Genomic DNA, 20,408 nt, shown 5'->3' with positions numbered 1-20,408 from the left:
AAATAAATGAAAGCAATGACAGAAAAGACCAATAAAACTAAAAGCTGATTCTTTGAGAAGATAAACAAAATTGATAAACCATTAGCCATACTCATCAAGAAAACGAGGGAGAAGACTGAAATCAATAGAATTAGAAAAGAAAAAGGAGAAGTAACAACTGACACTGAAGAAATACAAAGAATCATGAGAGATTACTACAAGCAAGTATATGCCAATAAAATGGACAACCTGGAAGAAATGGACAAATTCTTAGAAAAGCACAACCTTCCGAGACTGAACCAGGAAGAAATAGAAAATATAAGCAGAAAAATCACAAGCACTGAATTGAGACTGTGATTAAAAATCTTCGAAAAAATCAAAAGCCCAGGACCAGATGGCTTCACAGATGAAATCTATCAAATATTTAGAGAAGAGCTAACACCTGTCTTTCTCAAACTCTTCCAAAAAACTGCAGAGGGAGGAATACCCCCGAACTTATTTTACAAGGCCACCATTATCCTGCTACCAAAACCAGATAAAGATATCACACAGAAAGAAAATGACAGGCCAATATCACTGATGAACACAGATGCAAAAATCCTCAACAAAATACGAGCAAACAGAATCCAACAACATTAAAAGGATCATACACCATGATCAAGTGGGGTTTATCCCAGGACTGCAAGGATTCTTCAATATATGCAAATCAATCAATGTGATACACCACGTTAACAAATAGAAGGATAAAAACCATATGATAATCTCAATAGATGCAGAAAAAGCTTTGACAATATTCAACACCCATTTATGATAAAAACTCTCCAGAAAGTAGGCATAGAGGGAACTTACCTCAACATAATAAAGGCCATATATGACAAACCCACAACCAACAGTATCCTCAATGGTGAAAAACTGAAATCATTTCCACTAAGATCATGAATGAGATAAGGTTGCCCACTGTCACCTCTATGCTTCAACATCATTTTGAAAGTTTTAGCCACAGCAGTCAGAGAAGAAAAAGAAATAAAAGAATCCAAATGAAAAAGAAGTAAAACTCTCAGTGTTTGCTGATGACAAGTTAACATACATAGAGAATCCTAAAGTTGCTACCAGAAAACTACTAGAGCTAATCAATATATTTGGTAAAATAGCAGGATACAAAATTAATGCACAGAGATCTCTTGCATTCCTATATACTAATGATGAAAAATCTGAAAGAGAAATTAAGGAAACACTCCCATTTACCATTGCAACAAAAAGAATAGAATACCTAGGAATAAACCTACCTAAGGAGAAAAAAGACCTGTATGCAGAAAAGTATAAGACACTGATGAAAGAAATTAAAGACAATACAAACAGATTGAGAGGTATACCATGTTCTCAGATTGAAAGAATCAACATTGTGAAAATAACTATACTACCCAACGCAATCTACAGATTCAGTGCAATCCCTATTAAACTACAAATGGCATTTTCCAGAGAACCAGAACTAAAAATTTCACAATCTGTATGGAAACATAAAAGACCCTGAATAGCCAAAGCAACCTTGAGAAAGAAAAATGGAGCTGGAGGAATCATGCTCCTTGACTTCAGACTATACTACAAAGTTACAGTAATCAAGATGATATGGTACTGGCACAAAAACAGAAATATAGATCAATGGAACAGGATAGAAAGCCCAGAGATAAACCCACACACATATGGTCACCTTATCTTTGATTAAAGAGGCAATAATATAAAATGGAGAAAAGACAGCCTCTTCAATAAGTGGTGCTGGGAAAACTGGAGAGCTACATGTAAAAGAATGAAATTAGAACACTCCCTAACACCATACACAAAAATAAACTCAAAATGGATTAAAGGCCTAAATGTAAGGCCAGGCACTGTAAAACTCATAGAGGAAAACATAGACAGAACATTCTATGACATTAATCACAGCAAGATCTTTTTGACCCGCCTCTTAGAGAAATGGAAATAAAAATGAAAATAAACACATGGGACCTAATGAAACTTAAAAGCTTTTGCACAGCAAAGAAAACCATAAACAAGACCAAAAGACAACCCTCAGAATGGGAGAAAATATTTGCAAATGAAGCAACTGACAAAGGATTAATCTCCAAAATTTACAAGCAGCTCCTGCAGCTCAATATCAAACAAACAAACAAACAAACAACCCAATCCAAAAATGGGCAGAAGACCTAAACTGACATTCCTCCAAGGAAGATATACAGATTACCAACAAACACATGAAAGGATGCTCAACATCACTAATCATTAGAGAAATGCAAATCAAAACTACAATGAAGTATCACCTCACACCGGTCAGAATGGCCATCATCACAACATGAACAAACAATAAATGCAGGGAGGGTATGGAGAAAAGGGAACCCTCTTGCACTGCTGGTGGAAATGTAAATTGATACAGCCACTATGGAGAACAGTATAGAGGTTCCTTAGAAAACTAAAAACAGAACTACCATATGACCAAGCAATCCCACTACTGGGCATATATCTTGAGAAAACAATAATTCAAAAAGAGCCATGTACCACAATGTTCACTGCAGCTCTATTTACAATAGCCAGGACATGGAAGCAACCTAAGTGTCCATAGACAGATGAATGGATAAACAAGATGTGCACATATATACAATGGAATATTACTCAACCATAAAAAGAAACAAAATTGAATTATTTGCAGTGAGGTGCATGGACTTAGAGTGTGTCATACAGAGTGAAGTAAATCAGAAAAAGAAAAGCCAATACCATATGCTAATGCATATATATGGAATCTAAAAAAAAAAAAAAAAAAGGTTCTGAGGAACCTAAGGGCAGGACAGGAATAAAGATGCAGACGTAGAGATAGGACTTGAGAGGACATAGGGAGGGCAAAGAGTAAACTGGCAAGAAGTGAGAGAGTGGCATTGACATACACACACTACCAAATGTAGAGTAGATAGCTAGTGAGAAGCAGCCGCATAGCACAGGGAGATCAGCTAGGTGCTTTGTGACCACCTAGAGGGGCGGATAGGGAGGGTGGGTGGGAGATGCAAGAGGGAGGGGATATGGGGATATATGTATACATATAGCTGATTCACTTTCTTTTACAGCAGAAACTAACACAACAATGTGAAGCATTTATACTCCAATAAAGTTGTTAAAAGAAAATTAATCATACATATGGCCAGGCACTCACCTAACTCAATTTAATAATTAGAAAAAATGTTCAATTAACCTTATAGTTCTCATTAAATATGTCTTTGTCATGAAATTATATGCAACTTAAATATTAATATAGTAAGAACACAAATTAAGCTCTATTTAACTGTGTTATTTGTAATGAGTTTAATTGAAAACAAATGTATTTTTTTCTAAAAGATGAATTTCTCAGAGCTATGCATAATTTTCTTTTTGGGCATTATTTCTTTCATCTTGCCCCTTCTTTAATGGTGGAAACTTTCATGTCTCTCATGATGAAGTATGAGCCATTCATACCCAAATGGAATAAATTTCAATACATTGCCATAATGATAAAGGAGAAATATAAGGTATGTCAAAAAGCAGATCCTAAATGCAAAGCACTATCAGTTAAAGAATGCTATAAGCAGTCATATTATCAGTCAGTCAACCACAGATTAATGTATGCTTCAGATGGGTACATGGAAGCAACAAGGGTAAGCTATTTCAGCCTTACTTACATCAGTATGAGATTAAAAAATCTTCAATTTTTTCTGTTTTTTTTTTCCTGAATTCTCTACTACAGGAATCAGTTATAAAACCACTTGATAAATATCAGGACATTACATTTCACAATCAGTGATGTCTACAATTGCTCTTAGAACATGATAAAAGAGAAACGAAGTAAACAAAACAAAGTACTGTACAAGGTCACAGATATTAAGAGAGACACCAGAGATCAAAAAAAAGCAAAACAAAGTCATCACAGCATTTAGAGGATACTCTTTTTTTTTTTTCCCCTTGGGAGGTCAGAACATTGTTCTTGGAAAAAAAAACATATTTTATTTCTACATGAATATACAATAATGACCATTCTGAAAACAATCAAAGTTCAGTTAAAAAGAAAGAATAGTACCGCCAAAAAAAAAAAAAGGAGTGAGACCAAGAGAGAAAAGCCTGCCATTGTAATAGTTAAATCCCATGCTTAGCACATTGAATATCACTTTGTATGTTTCTATTTTCAGATTTTCTGAACTCCCTGGGTTAATACTCTAATATCTTGAAACAACATAATGATTTACCACACTATATAATGCTTCTGGCAAAGATCCATTGCCAAGGCAGTGACTCTTATTTTCCTTTTGCCATGGTAACGTCTCACTGTCTCACTCTATTCAGAACAAAGGGGAAAATCTTGGAGTATCGACTTCCAAATGTAGTTGCAGAATAAGCAGGAGCCAGGTTAGGTCCAGACAGGTTTTCTAGGACAGTATGTTGTATTCTCATGATTGGATTCAGATTAAAGTTTTGGAGCGACTCATACAATTGTTAATCTACATGTTTATTACATCTTTTCATGGGTTGCACTGATGTCAATTATGGTAATATTGTTTGACCATTTGGTTAAGGTAGTGTCACCAGATTTATCCATTATAAAGGACCTGTCCTCCAGATTATTAATAACTGGTTTGTAGTTTGATAATATGAAGCTCTGTGAATATCCATTCCTAAATAAATTTTCATTGACTATTTCAGCATCCATTGATGATTCTTGCTTTAATGAGTTATAATTAGAGTGGCAACAAATGGGACTTTATAATTATCTTATTTATTATACATTTATTACAGGCATTTGCCTGTAAATAAGAGTTTTCACTACCACTCTACTTACACGTTTTATTTTTATGTTTTTTATTGTCAGTTTGGATTGACATTTTTATATTGTTGTAATGTATTCATTGTGTTGCTCAAAGTATCCCTGTGAAAGATCTTTCCACCAGATCCTATGATGTTTTAACAAATTCACATTAAGTGTGTAAGCAATTATTTTCTTCCTGGAATAAAAATATTCTGGACTTTTCTGTTCTAGTCATGGATTCAGCTATTTCTCCAAGGAGCCTACATTCCTTTGGGTCATTAATGGCACTTGTACTCTTCAGTCCCATTCTTAGGGCACAGTTACTGACTTTTTAAAATGATTTCATTTTGATACCTCAAATTTCAATCCAATAAGTTGGCTTCTCCCTTTCCACAGTTCCGTATTTTTATCTTCTTTCTACCAGAGTGAAATTTGTGGTTTCCAAAAATCTCAATATACTTAGTCATTTAAACCTACAGGATACAGAAAATAGATTTACAATTACAGCATCAAAGCCTCTGCCAAAAAATAAATTTAATAGGTAAAGTTAAAGATCACTTTATGTATTTTTTTGTTCTCTTTATGTTTATAATCAAAATGTTCAAAGCTTTCTTGCACTTTTTTCCTCCTTAGATATTATACAATCAACTTGATATATCTTTCAGTTTCATTGAGAAATAATTGACGTACATCACTGTATAAATTTGATGTACATATACTGGTTTAATTTACATACATTGTGAAGTGATTACTGCAATATTTTATTTACCATCATGTCATATAGATACAATAAAAAGACAAACAATTTTCTCCTGTGATGAGAACTCTTAGGCTCTACTCTTTTAACAACTTTCCTGTATGTCATACAGAAGCATTAATTATAGTTATCATGTTATACATTTCATTTTGCTTTAAGAATTTTTCCTCCTATTTTTAGTTAGTTTTAAAAATCAAATGTGTCATGGTATACATTTTACTACCAACAAAATGAAACATTTTAAGGATACCGTTTGATGAGTTTTGACAAATGCATACTCTTATGTAATCATCAATATAATCAGGAATATATTTATGTACAACCAAAAGTTATCTCCCCTTCCCTTGTTAGTCTGTGTACCTACTAATAATTGGCATGAGGTTTTATCTGATTTGCTTTCTGTCTTTATAGATTAGTTGTCCTTGTTCTAAAATTTTACATAAATTCATTCAGTACGTACACTCTGGAACTGGCTGTTTTCTCACGTTTTTCAGGTTTATTCATGTTGTTGAATGGATCAATAGCTCGTTTTTATTGCTACTTAGTATTCCATTACAGAGGCATATCATAATTTTCTTGTTTGAGTTTGGGGCTATTATGAATAAAGCTACTATAAACATTTATATACCATTTACTTTATGAACATTATTTTCATTTCTCTTTGGTAAGTAACTAGGAGTAGAAAAGCTGCATCATATGGTAAGTCTATGTTTAACTTTATAAGAAACTCCCAATCTGTGTACCGAAATGATTTTCAGGACCAACTATGTAATTCATGGAGACCAGTACAAAATGGATTTGGGAAACTCCTGTTCAAAATTTAAGAATTTCAAGATGATGACAACAGAGTTCTGAGTCAGGCACAATACCCTTCTGAGTTAGAGCTCTGTCTTATGCAACTGTGTAGATCACATGCCCAGGAAGCAGGCACTGGTATAGGTACCACATTATATTGCAGCCCCAAAGTATGAAAGTCCCAGCTGCTCCATACACTTGTCAGCATTTGGTAATGTAGATCTCTTTAAATTTGACCATCGCAGGGGTGGGGCAGTAGTGTCTAATTTTGGTAATAATTTCCATTTTCCTGATGAATACAGTTGTCAATAATCATTTATCTGCCATTTGAATATGTACTCTTACAAAGTAACTGCTCTGACCACTTGTATATTTTTGAGATTTGTCTTTTTGTTATTGTTGTAATAGTTATATTATCTGGACACAAGTCTTGTGAGATTTATTGAAAATAGTCTTAGTACATGTGGCTTTTTATTTTTTTATGATTTCTTTCTAAAAAAACAAAAGTTGTTTGCTTGTTTTGTTTTTAACAATGAAATTCAACTTATCACTATTTTTGTTTTGTAGTTAATATTTTTGTGTTAAGAATTGTTTGCCTCAAAATCATGGACATCTTCTTCTATATTTTCTTCTAGAATCTTGATAAATATTAATATATTTTTAAAACAAATTCATTTTTGGTATGGTGTGATATAAGGGTAAAAATTCATATTTTCTGTGTTTTATATACATAACACATTTTTTGCAGAAACATATTGAAAAACTTATTCTTTCATCCATGAATATCTGGGCACCAATTTTCAAAACAATGGACTATGTATGTGTAGGTCTATCTGTAAACTCTATTGTTTTCCTTTATTGTATGTTTATTCTTATTGAAATATCACTGATAATATTACATTTTAAGAGTCAGCTAGGAAATTAAGGATTTAATTATGTTAAAGTACTTAACTTTCTTCCTTATCAAAACTGTATTGTCAGTTGTAGGTCATTTCTTTTTGCAAATAATTTTAGAATCAGCTTGCCAATTTCTATAAAAAGCCGGACAAAATTTTGAATGGGATTTATTATTGAATCCATAGACTGTAAATCATTGAAATTTTCAATCCATGAACACTTTATCTCTACTTCAGATTTTTAAAATTTATACAATATTTTACAGTTCAGTGTACAAGTCTTACACAAACTTTATTATATCTCTATGTCATGTTTGTTGATACTAGTATAATTCTGTTGTTGTTGCATGTATATAGAAATGTAATTGAGTAACTGACATTGTATATTCAGTAATCATGTGAAATTCACTTAATTTTAGTAGATTCTTAAAATAAATTTTTAGGATTTTCTATCCTAAACACAATCTACAGATATTGAAAGTTTTACTTTTCAATCTATATGCCTTTAAATAATTTTCTTATTTCACTGGCTGGGACTCAAAATTGAACTAAAATGATGGGATTGAATATCAATACTGTGTTGACAATCATTCACATTAAAGTATGAGACAATTGATAGGATTTTGTTTTGTTTTGTTTTTGCAAATAACATCTTCAGCCTGATAAAGTTTCCTATTTCTAGTTTGCTGAGTTTTATTATGAATGGTTGCTGAAAGTGTTCAATAGTGGTGAACTGCAATGTGAAACTAGAGGAAGTAATTCAAAAGCTTGTGTAATGTAAGTAATTGAGTAAAATACAAATAATTTCAATTATATTTTCAATGGAATTGGCTGACTATAGCTTGGGTAAATGATGCTGTAGAGCAGAAGTCTGCATTTTCTGTAAAGGGACAGATAGTAAATATTTTAGTCTTTGAGGGTCACATAGGGTCTCTGTAGCAATTTTCTTTCACTCCATTTTACTGTTTGTTTGCCTGTTTGTTTTTGTTTCTTTGTACTACTTAAAAAATATAAAGCCATTGTTGACTTTCAGGCCTTACAAAAACAAACCCAAGCCAGATTTGTTGCTGGGGCCTTAGTTTGCTGAACCCTGCACTGGAGAAAGATAATGAAAAACTCCACAGGGCCATTAATCATCAATTAAATGCTAAGTGTGAAATCCAGAGGGCCTCCTTGGAAACATATGTTCTAGTTACTGTTGTAGCAGAATAGATCTCCCCAAACCTTACTAGTCTGGATCAACCATTTTATTATGCTCACAGATTCTGTGGTCTGAAATTCAGAAAGGGCATATCAAAGATGACTTTTTTCTCCTCCACAATATTTGGAAAGATGGAACAGCTGGAAGTAATGCAATGACTGAGTTCTGGAATTATCTGCATGTATCTTTACTAATATGTCTAGCACCTGAGCTGGGTTGACATAAAAGTTTGGCTCAGCTTAGAAATTGACTATCCATGTGTACATGACCTAGCCCTGTGGACTGGGTTTCCTCACAGCATGCTGGCCTTAGGTTATTCATACTTCTTAAAGTGTGGCTTAGAGTGCCAAATGGTAGCATCCCTGTATGAGGTAGAAGCTGCAATTCATTGTATAGCCTAGACTCAGAAGTGCGAGTCACTTCTGTTGCACTATTTTGGCTAAAGCAGACACAAGTCCTGTCAGACTCAAGGGAATGTAAAGTAGATCTCACCTCTTAGAGAAGGACTGTCAAAGAATGTTTAGTCACTTTTATAAACTTCCACAATCAACCCCCTTGCAACAAATTACACTTGACCCTTCAACAATGGGGGGTTAGGAGTGCTGACTCTCCATGCAGTCAAAAATACACATATCATTTATATGTGGTGCTTCGGTACCCACAGATCCTCGGTATCTAGTTCCAGATCTGCAGATTCAACCCACCTTGCATTGTGTGGTACTGTAGTATTTACAGTTGAAAAAAAATCCATGTTTAAGTGGACCTGTGCAGTTCAAAAACCTGTGTTGTTCAAGGGTCAACTGTATTTTGATTTCTTCCAAATGTAAAATCCACTCACCCCTTTTTAAAATTCCCCCAAATTCTCATCTTATTTAGGCTTCAGGCTCAGGCTGAAGGTCCTGAATATTGTCAGTTCATCAGGTCTATGTGCAGATGAGGCTCATACAGTGCAGTTTAGGGTGCAAATCTTTATCTAAAAATTTATGCACAGAAGAGACAAGTTGTCTGCCCCAAAACCCCAGTATACTATGGCAGGACAGGAAAAGGATGACTGAAGGTGAGTAACCTATTCAAATGGGGGAAGGAAAGGAAGCACAGAGCAGTCAGTACTCCATAGCAATTTTGAAATTAGGCACTTGCAGCCCGTTCCTTAGTTAGGGATCATTCCTGTTCTCTAGGACTGATTCCTTAGGGCTCTTTGTTTGGCTCTTCCACCTCTTGGTTATCCCATTTTAGTCATCTTTCCATTTCTATATAGTTGCCTATAGTTCCATGGAATTTTGGGATTTAAAGGCCTATATTAATTTTGTATGGTCTCTATCCCTTTTAACCCAAACAGGTAGAGTTCCTTTAAAATCCTTCTGACTTTCTAATAATTTATAATCCATTCTATTAGACAGAAACCACATGAACTAACTTCTTTAAGATGAGCTCTTGTCTATTTTGGACTCACTAAAGTTGCTGAGTGGCAATGTTCTTAATATTCTCAGGAGCTCTTTTTTTTTCAATGGGTGCTAAATAGGCATGCCATTTATATTATTTGTAGTCCTTTTTTCTAACTAGCATAAAGTTTGAGATACTTAGATTTTTCTGTGGCTCTTACAGTTTCATCCTATATTTTATATTTTACTCAAATCCGTTTCTTAATTTGACATTCTTTTGCTGACTGGAGGAGCTGGGGATTTATATTCTTTCTTAATGTTGTTTAAAAACTGAATAGTTATTTTTAAGCTTGTTATTCTACCTGCATCTTATCATTTGAAACTAAAGGAATCCATTAGCACTGTCAACATTTTGTCTGGAAATCTCCTTAAACAAATTCATATGTTTATTACTATATTTTCTATTTTCCACATGAATGCAGGCAAGAGTTTTGCTAAACTTTCTGCCATGACATAACAGAAGCCTCCTTTCCTCCAGCTTTTAATAGCATTTTCTTCATTTTAAGCCCTTATTAACACTTTCTTCCAGGCTTTAACTATCGATCACCTCTTGATGTGTTCAGCTCCTGTGCATATTTAGTCCCCAAAATAATTCCATATATTTTAGGTACCAAATTCTATTCAGTAACTATTCCTGAGTAATTATACAAAAACTTAGTTGCATAAACCACTATTTTTTAAAATCTATTTACTTATTTACCTACTTACTTATTTAGGCCATGCTGCACAGCATGTGGGATCTTAGTTCCCCAACCAGGGATCAAACCTGTGTCCCCTGCATTGGAAGCATGGAGTCTTAATCACTGGACAACCAGGGAAGTCCCAAAACCACTATTTAATACACAGGCTCATAGATTCTGTTGGCCAGGAATTGTCTCAGATAGAGAAGGGACATCTTGTTGATGCTACAGTTGTCTGAAGACTTGGATGAGTGACTCAAGGGCTAGACACTATAATCATCTGGAGGCATCTTCATGTACATGTCTAGTTCCTATGTAGGGATGACTCAAAAATTTGTCTCAGGTGGGACTGAAAACGGGAGTTCTTACATATAGCCACTCCATGTGGCCTGGCCTTCTGACAGCATGGTGGACTCAGAGAAGGCAGACTTCTTAAATGATGACCCAGTGCTCCAAAATGAGTATTCCAGAAGATAAGACAGAAGCCACACAGCATCAATTCTGCTGACTCTGTTGGATAAAGTAATCACAATCCCACCAAGATTCAAAGAGAGGGACATAGTCCCCACCTTCAATAAGAAGGGCATCCAACTATTGTAGGTTTTTTTTAGCTCTACACCATATAAAAAAGGCCCTTATCTCCTTTACATGACAGAAAAAAGCTGGAAACAAAGGCCAAGACTTACTCTTAAAAGTATATATGCTACAGAGGGTAAATTCTCAAGTTAGGCAGATCAGTTCTGCCAAGTCAGGACCCTGAAAGGGAAAGAATGGAACCCTAAGATGTGGGCTGAAGACCCAAGTGTAAAGGCTTGATTCACCCAAAAATATTGAATAATTCAAATCTGAATTCTCTGAGCCTACAGAAGTGGTCCACTCCACCCTCTTAAAGAATAGTGCTCATTACTTCTCACCTACAAGACAATGCATGCCCAACCTCCCAGGATCTACCCCAACTTCCTCCATGGTCATGATGCCAATAACTATTACAAAGTCAAAATGTAACCTGGCCAGAGAAATTCTGAGTTTTTTAAGGAAATAAAGACACTATTCACAGAAGAAACTATAGAAACTAGTCATAGTGGGACCAGCAGAAGATGGGAAATTAAATATGGAGCTAGATTCTAGGAGTGCTGAATCAAGGGAAACCAAATATAAAGCTAGAGGAGGAAACATTTATTGACATGGTAGAAATTGCCCAGGTTACATCAATTAACAACCTGACAAAGATGTTGGGAGACACACCCAACATTCTTCTAGGACAGTTCTTAGAAAAATAAAGAAAGCTAGAGCACATTCTATGTGAACTTAGAAATGTCAGAAATGTTGTGGCAGAGAGTAGAAGGAGAGATCAAAAGGCTGAGGGAAATGGTCATGATAACTGTGGATATGTTATGTAAATCCAGAAAATACAATGGATGAATTTGCTTCATAGGTAACCCCTGGTATACACTCTTTTTAAAATTAATAATGAATACACTGATGAGAAGGGCACCAACATGATGGAGAATTTCAGCAACACTCCTCTTCTATAGGTTAAGGACTGATACAAGGCAATTACAGAACTTGACTCTTTGATACCAATAAATATGACAGGATCCTAAAATAAGACAGGGTTGGGGAGAGGTAGAAGAGGGCCTTTTTTCATTAGGTACAAAATATTACTATATTTCTCACAGCTTTGGAGGCTGAGAGGCTGAGACCAGGATGAAAGCATGGTTAGTTGAGGGTCCTCTTCCAAGTTACAGATGTCTCATTGTATCCTCACCTGTATTCCACATGGTAGAGGGTGACAGGAGCTCTGTGGAGTCACTTTTATAAGGGGACTAATCTCATTCATGAAGGCTCCACACCCTCATGACCTAATCACCTCTCAAAGGCCCCACCTACTAATGCCATCACCTTTGGGGTTAGGATTTCAACGTATGAATTTGGGGGGAATACACACGTTCAGACCAAAGTAAAAGTCTTGAGTAGATGATATGCAGTTACCGATCTTCCAAATGAATTGGGATCAAAATGAGCTGGTCTTCACTTGAAACAGACAAGAGTATACATTAGAGTCCTGCACCAGAGACATGTTAAATTTTCCACCCCCTGTCATAATATAGTCCTCAGAGGTCTGGACATCCTGCAGAATATAACTGTACTGCACTCTATCAACAAATACGTATGCAAAGGACTGCTTGGGCAAGAAGTGAAAGATACATTGGAGGCACTGGTAGAACATATGCACTCCAGAGTGTGGGAAACAAACCCCCAAAACATACAGGAACCTATAAGTATTCAATAAGTATTAAGGTGGCCAATTACCTGAGTCACACTCGGATATTTTCTCCACTGTAATGAAGAAATTATTTAATCTTGTACCTCCAACCATAAATGGAAAACACACCTAATAAGATTCTTCAGACAGGATATTTCACACTTATGAATATTGCTCTGATGCACATACCAGGTGACATCAATGGCTGTCAGTGTCGACTGTGCAGAAAGATAGAAAAGGACATAACAGCCAGTTCAGTCTATGCTGTTGAGTAGCTCTGATGCTTGGACCATATGATCTGGCAAGCCTAATGCTGTTAGATATATAACTAGGAATAAAATATGCTTTGTGGAGTTCCCAGTAAGGCCCAATGGAAGAATAACAAGGCAGACCTCCAGTTCCTGAGCAAGACTGACATGTGCAGTGGAGAATTTTGAAAAGCACAGATGGCATGTATATACATGATATACCCTTAAGTTTATGCTCATTATGATATTACAAGAAATTATCAGTCCCTATTGGAATTTGATAGTGATGGAACTCATTACTCTGAAAATATAGGGAAAAAGTAAAGAATTTATCTTGACTTTTCTAATCAAATTTGATTCCAAAAAAGTCAAATCGATAAGGAAGTTTTATTTTTAACATAAGTAGTCTAGCTAATAAATGGAGAAGGGATAATCAAGATAGAAATATGCCATTTGGCAGTACCTAATAAAATAATGAAAACAAAGGATATAGGGGAAAAGTACAAATGAATGCTAAAACCATTACACAAAACATTGATGGAGAAATTTATGATGATGATATCTGTTTAACAACTTACTAAAAGTAGGACAAATTTTATGATTCATGTGATTTGATAGAGATCTGATAAGAAACACACAGCATCACCTAGAAAACATCATTGACTCCCAAAGTTAAACAAGATCCTGAATCAAATCAAACATCCAGTTTATAGCAAACACAGGGTTGGAGGAATAAGTTTAATACACCATGCCAAAGCAACCAGGCATATACAGAATCTGGGATATTCTACAGTATAAATGACATGGTTTCTAAAAATATGTATACATGTCAGTATACAAATATACACACAGCCTTCTCCAGAATACAAAAGAGACAGACTTTGAAATAATAACAAATGCAGTATAGCAATGTAGAATTTGTATGATGTGTGCTATGTAAGAAACTGTAAAATTCATACTTGAGACAGGACATTTTTAATATGGACTAGATATTTGATAATTACTATCTACTTATTTTGGTATGATAATGGTAAGTTTTTGTCTAGAAATAGTCATTATCATTAGGATATATATATGAAAGATTATGAATGATATGACTTGACTTGTTTTGACATACTTCCAACAAAAAAGGTGCATCTGAAAGATAAAGTTCGAAGAAGGTGAAGAACTGCTAAATCTGTGAGAATGGCACATGGGCCTTCAGTATACTTTCCTATTTCTCGTGTACATATCTAACACTTTCTCAAATAAAGAAAAATAAAGCTTTTGTTGATTTGAAAGACCAATATATAAAGAAAAAATGAATTTATAAATAAAAAACTTTAAGTATGTAATAGGCATATCTTCCCTAACATTTACAGGAAATTAAAAATCTGTTAACAATAGGAATCTACGACATGAATATCAAACTCACAGATAAATGGAGAAACACACAGATATATTTGCTTTAAAAATGTGTATTTTCTTATAGTGTGTCTTCTACAGGCAAAGAATCTGCATGGTCAAGTGTAAAATCCGCTAATGTGGACCAGTCAAAGACTTAGTTTTGAAACTGCATGAGCCTTCACATCTTCTATCTTCTACAACCCTAGTTCAATGTTTCATTTCACTTTAAAGTTTGGGTTCTCACTGAAATTAACTAGATAGTGTATCTGCCTTGTTATCCACTCTCCTAACTCCCACCAGTGAGTTTTCACATCCTCATGTCTGCTTATCTACCATCAGCAAATCCTGTAAATAAGTGTCAGCAGAAACTGCAGGAGTGAGTTCTCAACATCCCTGCTGATTAGACAGAAATCAGCCTGATTCTTAAATGGCCTTTATCGAAATGAGAAAGGTCATGCAAAACACATTCTGCTTGAAAGCCTTGAGTCAGAAACTGGAAATGTAGGTCACATGCTGGAAAATGTGTAAAGTGGTTTCCAATAGATGTGTAGATTTAAATTGTGTTGAATCTAAATCTGACAAACTACTGAATGGTATTTAAAAAAATTCTGTTCACCTCCTGAATGGCCCTGGTGGTAGAGCTCCTGATCGCCAAAGGCTAACAGTATACCTTCACACAGACATCCTTTTCAGCCTTTGAACTGGGCACACAGGAGACCAACTATCCAAGTTCCCCTCTCTGCTTCTCTTCAGTCAATGAATTTACGCAGATCTGAGCCCAGCACTCCTTCAAGATGTCTTCAGCTGTACTGTGCCTGTTAGTCTTTTGCCTACTCAAATGCATTCCCTTTTACCAAGAAAATGAGTTGTAATATATACACTACAGGTTTGAGCCTATGACCTGCCCCCTTATCATTTCAATGCCTTTGTCACCTCAATATATTTCATAATAGAAAAATGCACGCATCTAGACAAATACATAAATAGAGCAGTACTGATCATTTTGTTTAGGGTGTGGTAATTATTTTAATACATGACTGTTTTGTAGTCTTTGGGTTAACGTGGCTGCCTTAAATTCTGGTGCAAAGTGTGGTTTGAATGAAGTGGATCTTTTCATGGCTACAGAGTGCTCAATAAAAAGCAAAATTTATGTAGGGGCTTCAGTTAATGAAAACAGATCTACAAAATGTTCATAGTAAATTAATTTGTGAGGAGCAGCAGTTCTTTATCTTATTCTAGTCTTTAAATTTCAATAACTTGAGACAAGAAGGCAAGAGCGAGAAAGCACATAACAACATTACCTTCTGAATGATACTGTGTGTATCTCCCATGTGTTCAAGTATCTTCATTTCTCTTTGTAATGCCAAGCTGATTCTCCTTAAGAGAATCCCAGCTTGGAACCATATAATTAAATCAGAAAAGAACAACTGCAAGTTAACAACAAATACTGTGTGATAATACAGACAGCAAAATGGTAAAGTTAAATGTATAATCCTTCAGAATTCCTATGGATTAAATAGCAAATAGGTAGACATGGGTGGTGTGTGGAATTATATAAATAGGGATATAATTGTGGTGACATAAGAACAATAACTGGAGAGAAAAGTGCTAAAATGCCCCAGTAATTTAGTAATATATGAGGGAGAATTTGTCTGAGCTATTAAGTGCCAATACCAGTAAATTCCAAGGACAGTGAATCTTCAATTAATTTTCCTCGTAAAGTCTTTGAAGGGCCTCCGGGCTTATTCAGATCATTATAATTGCTTTACAGGCCCTAAACAAGAACCCTATTTGCCGTTAATCAAAGAGAAAGTTTGCAGCTGGGAGCCTATAATGACTACATTCCCTTAAAGATTCAGAGGAATTTTTTTTTCCTTCAAATTAGTAAATGTCTCAAAATTTTAAACATTAAAGAAAACATGGTACAGATATTTGACCATTTTTCTTCAAACAAGTCAACAAAATCCACTATTTAATTCAAAATGCCATGTTTTTTGCTTTTGTTTGCTTTCACTCAGCAGGGTGGCCTGGAGTAAGTCATAAATGATTACAGCAGATGAGTTTTTTAAGGACAACTGTTTATAATTTTTCAAAAAGTTGGCATCCAAGCTTCCACAAAATAATATTGAATGGATCTCCCCTCACATCCCTTCTCTTTACCACAGTGACTCTATATGCTTCCTCCTTTCATCTCTGAAGTGAAGCTCCTTTGCCAAGGGCTCAAGGCCTCTTTATAAGAACAAAAGTTCTTATTCTGATGTGCCTCCTTCTGTTTTTTTTTTTTTTTTTTAGATATTATCAATTTCATTTTAGTTTGAAAACACTTCTTTCTACTGAATACCTCCATTCTTCCTAAAAATATTCTTAGGTCTCACCTCCAAAAAGTACCCTTCCTTTATCTTTACAAAGCCATTGATCTATTCATCCTACTCTCATCCTTCCTCTGTCAAAGCCACAGACCAAGAGCATTAGACTTGTCTCCTCTAACTCAATACTTTGTTATACTTATCCCTCAACCCTTTGAAATCTGGCTCATATAAGCCGTCCTAGTTCATCTCCCTTCATATAAATGATAGCTGGGATTATCCTACTGAGGTATTCATAAACATTTCTCTTGGGCTTACATTAAATAAAAATGGTAAATTGTGTTAGAGCATTAAATTTATGTAAAGGTGTTTTTCTGCAGAAAAGTTATTTTAATTAAGCAGTTGTAGTGGGTTTAATAAATAATCCCCTAAAATCCATGTCTACCTTATTTGGGATTTATGTCTTTTTAGATATAATTAGGTTAAGATGAGACACGACTAGATTAGGGTAGATTGTAAATATACCAAGACCTAATAACCAGGGAGACACAGATAAGAAGGCAATGTGAAGATGGAAACAGATTGGAGTGACACATCTATAAGCCAAGGACTGCCAGCAACAACCAGAAGCTGGGAGAAAGGCATGGGATGGTTTCTCTCCCAGAGCCTTCAGAAGGAACCATTCCTGCCAACACCTTGATTTCCAACTGCTTACCACCAGAAATGTGAGAGAATATATTTCTGTTAAGTCACCCAGTTTGTGGTAATTTGTTATGGATATCCTAGGAAACAAATACAGTAGGTAAAAATATTATTTTCATATAAAATAAAATATATATTTCCAAATAAAAAAATGTGAAATATTTTTACAAAATTAATAATAGAATAAGATGGAGTATATCATAATATCACCAGTTTTTACCCCTACCTCCATGCCCAAATAGCTTTGTTTTCCTTTGTTGTTGGGGTATTTTGGTAGGAAGATTGAGAAATACTATTCTTTGAAAATAGTATATCAGAGAAATACTATTCTTTGAAAATTCATTGTTAAATGTTACATTCAAAATCCTCTTGGTCTTTGATATTCTCAAAATTTTAGCAACATTTAAACCATAGACCAATATATTTTAAAAATAAACGAAACTTTCCTTTTTTGTCTTGTGACATGGAACCACCAACCTTCACTTTCCTACCTTCCCACCCTGTCTGCACATTGGGCTCTTAATTTCCCTCTAACCACTCCAAACATGGCATTACTTTCTCAGTTCTTCTTGGTTTCCTTTTAATATGCACAGTCTATCATCTATTATTACTTTGAGTTAATCCAAAATATAAATTTCAAATCACTTCTTCAGCCTGTATTTCCAACAGCCTATCAGACCTTTTCAGCTATATGTTACATCAACTTCTTGTCTATTAAATTTGCCATCATGTCCCACACTGAACTCATTATCCAAACTTTCTTATATTTCTGACAGCTTAGGTATTGAACTTCTTATGGTCATGGCATGAGAATTCTAAAGTAAACCAAGCCCAACCCTTTGTTACTCTTCTCAGTCCTTCTCTCCTTCATATAACAGATAAAACGAATATAACATTTATTGATTGCTTTTTTCTTTTCATGGTAGAAACTTAGCTAGGTGCTATTTGATTAGTCATGGTCCCAGCAAGAAACACAGGGTACACTCAAAAAGAGAAATTAAAATGAATAAAACAGAGGGACATAGCAGGGTTAAAGAATCAACAAGGAGCATCCTGGACATAGGAATATGCAGCTGGCTCTTATCACTCCAAGACCTAAGGGGGTAAGGGAAAAGGGTGTTATCAGAAGCTGGAAAGGAGAATGTGTAATGAAATTGTGAGAGAGGGGTTATAAAACAGGAATGCCACCTTTTATAAAAGGTTCTGCAGGAGGAAACTCAAAGGAAGAAATACCTCAGCTTTACTTTCCTCACCTCCACTTCAATTCTTATCTCTTACCTCCTGTTGGCTGAACTCAACCAGGAACAAAAATGCAAAGGGACTTGAAGCATCCCAAAGAAGTCAGCTCCTTGGTGCACAGAATCAGATGGAAGAAGGTAGAGAATCAATCTTAGGACAATACATTTTATTGTTGAATACCTCTAACATATTTTTTTAAAATATGTTCATAGTTTTTACTGTCTTGAAGTAGATGTATCATACACTCTACTCCTTTTCTAATCTACCCCTTTTCCTTTCCACTGTAATGTCTTGAATAGCCCCTGTCTAGGTTTTCTCTGTCATCTTTTTTGTTTTCTTGGTTTGCTGCTTCTATTTCAGTCCATTTTTAGATGGTGGTTAGTTTAATAATTGTAAATAATAGCAATGACAAAATCTTTCCCTCAATCAAAAATACAGAGAGTTTCAACTCCAACTGTAAAGAACTTGGTAGTCATCACTCTTATCCCTGTGACAAGAAAAAGCTGAAGAAATGGAAAAAAAAATAACTTGCTTGGACCCATTGCTGAACTAAATCTGCAGTGCACACTAACACCATCTATCTGGACAGACATGTATTAGTTATAAGTAGTTTTGGTGGCATTCACATACTTAAATTTCTTCAAAATATTCATTTTGATATTTAAAGTAGACAATTCCTTACATACTTACATCCATAATAAACTCAGTAATAAATGTAGCGCCCCATCTTCTTTGCTAATGTTTCATATGGAATTAGAATGGAAGACAGTTTCTAAAATCCTATTACTTTGAACTAAATCCAAATATTTCTTTAAGGTCAAGATTTACTATGAGCTAATTATTGTTTTGAAAGAAAAGGCTACTTAATTTACAATATGATTTTAGCAGCTGATATTTAAGATAATAGACTTGTACTATAAATATCAAGAGGCTACAAAAATAGAGTGCTGAAGTAAATGACAAAGTCTCCATTAAGTGGCCACATTAAAGTCTTAAATATTATCACTGGTATGTCTTAGCAATATAAATGAAGATCAATTTTAATTTGATATGGTTATTTATATTTAAGGTTATACACATACATTTTCTGTTGTGTCACAAATATCAAGGGAGAAGCACCATGTCCAATTAAAAATCATAATTATGATCAGAAGGCATGATAACATCTTATTAATTATATCTTTTAGGCCAAGCCAAGAATCTGTTAAATACTGACTATATAAATACAGATTTTAGATGATGCAAGAGAAATGTAAAAAAAGTAATTTAGAAAAATAAGCTATTAGAAAGACAGCTCACTTGGAGAAAAATAAGATAGTTAATGAACACATAATGACAATGATTGTTTTGTAATGTAAAATGAAAGGTATTCCTGTATTTTATGCATTTGTAAAACTTGTAACATAGAAGACAGTGTTAAAAGATATTTTAAATACTTAAGTCTACAAGACTTGGTTATAAATTGAAAACTGGGTCAAGGAAGAAGAAGAAGTCAGAGCTGATTCTCAAGTTTCAGACTTGGGCAACTAGAAAGATGCTGTTGTTTTCATCTGAGATGGGAAATACTAAAAGAGCAATGAGTGAAGGGAGGGGTGTTTAAGAGATTGATCTTGAACACGATAACTGTGAGATGTCTGTAAAACACCCACGTGGGGATGTCAAGATAGTTCATTTACATGAGGAATGCAGGCAAGTCCT

The sequence above is a fragment of the Mesoplodon mirus genome, assembly GCF_964341445.2.
Source record: "Mesoplodon mirus genome assembly, chromosome: 10".
Classification (NCBI taxonomy): Eukaryota; Metazoa; Chordata; class Mammalia; order Artiodactyla; family Ziphiidae; genus Mesoplodon; species Mesoplodon mirus.
This window is presented reverse-complemented; position numbering follows the sequence as displayed.